Genomic DNA, 3,368 nt, shown 5'->3' on the forward strand with positions numbered 1-3,368 from the left:
CAGACTGTCCCCGAAGCTCCACCCAGGGGTGCTGATCTGTGGACGTGGTTCACAGCACCTTACAGACTGTCCCCGAAGCTCCACCCAGGGGTGCTGATCTGTGGACGTGGGTCACAGCACCTGACAGACCGTCCCCGAAGCTCCATCCAGGGGTGCTGATCTGTGGATGTGGGTCACAGCACCTTACAGACCGTCCCCGAAGCTCCCCCTCCACCCAGGGGCACCGTGGACGTGGCTCACAGACAACACTCGAGATTTCCTGACGAAGTAACAACTCCTCCAGTTCCGGTCGGAAACACCAAGCACAGATTCTTCAATGTGGACACGTCAGAAGTGCCTCTCACTGCTGCCCAGGAATTTCTGGGGGTCAGTGTCGAATCTCACAGCCCTGCAGACCCGGTGGGGCACTGTTCCCCTGCACACGGGGAGCCCACACGTCACGACCAGCAGCACGAACAGCAGGACAGACAGGACACTCGGCAAGCGTGCAGGTGGGCTTCACATGTGCCCACTTCTCGTTTCACCGTCTTTGACTTAGCACCAACTCGGAGCTGGTCCTCTGTTGAGTTTCAAAGGTGGAAAATCACACAGGAGATTGTCCATCTTTCTCTCAAAAGAGCTGCTGGTGGGTTCCGACCTCCAGAGAGGGGCAGCTTTGGGTTAACAGCACGACTTCCTACGGACAAGGCCCAGAGTCCACATTTAACAGCACAGCTGAGCCGGATTGCCATTTACAGAACTTTAAAACTGACAACTTCAGTGTCTAAATCCTTTTCTCTTCACACTGAGTATCACAGCATAGACCATTCTTGATAAAGATAGAACCCATTCAATGTGTACTCTGGGAATTAGCCCGGAAGTTCATTACTAACTTGGGGGGACGTTGAGTGTGACCCATAGCACCCCTGGGAACAACATATCTGAACTCTGTGCTGTCCTCACACCTCCTAACACTCTCGAGCCCTTTGCTGCAGTCACTGTGTCAATCCGCCTGGTTGAAGGTCTTCCTTTCACCGACCCTCCACCTTCCCAAGCATGATGTCCCTCTCCAAGGAGCAGCCTCTCCTAGCAGCATGCCCAAAGCAGTGAGATGAAGCTTTGTCATCTCTGCCTGCAAGGAGCACTCTGGCTGCACCTTCTACAAGACATCTATGTTTGTTCTCTTGACACTTCACAGGATGTTTGGTGCTCTTCTCCAACACCACAGCTCAAGGGCTTCAGAAGTCATCTTCTGTCATCCTTACTCTTTGTCCAGCTTTCAGATGCACAGCAAGTGATCGGAAAGACCATGGCCTGAATCAGGTGCACCTTAATCCTCAAATGGACATTGCTCCTCAATAATTTGGAGAGGGCCCTAACTGCAGACTTCCCCAGTGCACTACGTCTCTTACGTCTCTTGATCCGCCTGCTGGTTCCAAGGGTGTTGATTTTGGATCCAAGAAAGATAAAGCTGTTGACAGTTTTACTCTTTTCTCCATCCCCGTAACGTTTCAGTCTCTTGTGTACCGTCGAATCATAACTGACCCATAGCTAACGTTCCGTGGGTTTTCAGAGATTGAGCAGAGGGAGATTGCCCATCCTTCTTCTCCCACAGAGCTGCTGGTGAATTAGAAGCGCATGCCTTCAGGATTCCAACGCAGCTTCTTACCACTAGGTCACCAGAGCTGAGTGAATTATTCGTGAGGCCAGACTATATATGAAGAAGAATGTGGCATCAGGATTGGAGAAAGATTCATCAACAACCTGTGCAATGCAGGCATGTGAGGAGGACTTGAAGTGCTTGCTGCAGAAGATCAAGGCCTACAGCCTTCCTTTACTACAGGACCAGCAGTCAACATCGTAGTAGATGGAAAAAGGTGGACGCTGTTGATGGTTTCATCCTGTGTGGATCAACAGTCAACACCCCTGGTACCAGCAGTCAAGAAATCAGGAAATGTATTGCATTGGGCAAGTCCACTGTCAGGGACCTCCTCAACATGTTGAAGAACAGTGATATCAGTTCGAAGACTAAGGTGTGCCTGACTCAGGCCACGGTCTTCTCCGTCACCTGCCATGTATCAGCAAGCTGGACAGGGAATAAAGGTGATGGAAGAATTGATGCCTTTGAGTTGCGGTGCTAGAGAAGAACACCGAATATCCTGTGGATACTTTGCCAAAAGAACAAACAGCTCTATCTTGGGGAACTTGCAGCCAGGGGGCTCCTTGGAAGCAAAGATGGTGAAGCTTTGTATTTCACATTTGGGGCACGTAGCTAGGTAAGACTGTTTCTTGGAAAGTGGCATCATGCACGGGAAGATGGTGATCGAGGAAGACACCCCCCCAACAAATTGGATTGACACAGTGACTTCAGCAGTGGGCTCTGATGTGTCAGAAATGATGAGGCTGGCACAGGATAGGCAGGGTTGAAGTCGGCTGTTCATAGGGTCCCTATGAGTTATACTCAACTTGATGGCACCTAACAGTAACAACAGTCAGGATGTCGACCATCAGTCAGGTAGTGAGAATTTCTGTTTTCTTGACACTGAGATGCAATCCATATTGAAGGCAGTATTCCTTGATCTTCTGCAACAAGTGCTTCAAGTCCTCCTCACTTTCAGCAAGCAAGGTTGTGTCATCTGCATAGCATAGGTTGTTGAGTCTTCCGATCCTGATGTCCCTTCTCTGTACAGTCCAGATTCTTGAATAATTTGCTTAGCATACTGATTGAATAGGTATGGAGAAAGGATTCAACCCGGATACACTGCCTCTCTAATTTTAAACCCTGTAGAGGGGTTTCAGGCCTTTTGTTCATAGAGTCTCTATGAGTCGTGCTTGACTTGAAGGCAATCAACATCAACAGTGTTCCCTTAGGGAACTCTGAAGGCCGAGTGGCAAGAAGCTGGGCTGCAATCCCGACACGCAGTGTGAGGCCACCAGCTGCTCAACAGGACAAGTTTCCTCCCACATGATTAACTGCCTCTGAAGACCCGCTGAAGGGTCAGCTATGGGCCAGTTTTGACTATGGTACACAACAACCACCACCACCGTGTTCCTTTGCTCTGGCCGCACAACAGCCTCTTGGTCTAGGTTCAGGTTTTACATGAGCACAATTAAGTGTTCTGGGATTCCAATTCTTCTCAGTGTCAACCATAATTTATGATCCACACAGGTCACATGCCTTTGGCTAATTACTAAATGGAACTAGGGTAATCTTAAAATATTTGGTAAATGCTCAACACAGTAAATAATGCATGAGTTAAGCATAAATAACAAGGAGAATTGGAAACTATTTTGATGAAGGAAAAAGGGAGAAGTTTACATTTATAACCAGCTCATTGTCTATACTGAACTGAGCTGCGTGCTGGTGGGATACTGGAGGCCGTGTCTGT

Source organism: Elephantulus edwardii, unplaced genomic scaffold (assembly GCF_000299155.1).
Source record: "Elephantulus edwardii isolate Elephantulus edwardi_28Jun2011 unplaced genomic scaffold, EleEdw1.0 scaffold00375, whole genome shotgun sequence".
NCBI classification, from domain to species: domain Eukaryota; kingdom Metazoa; phylum Chordata; class Mammalia; order Macroscelidea; family Macroscelididae; genus Elephantulus; species Elephantulus edwardii.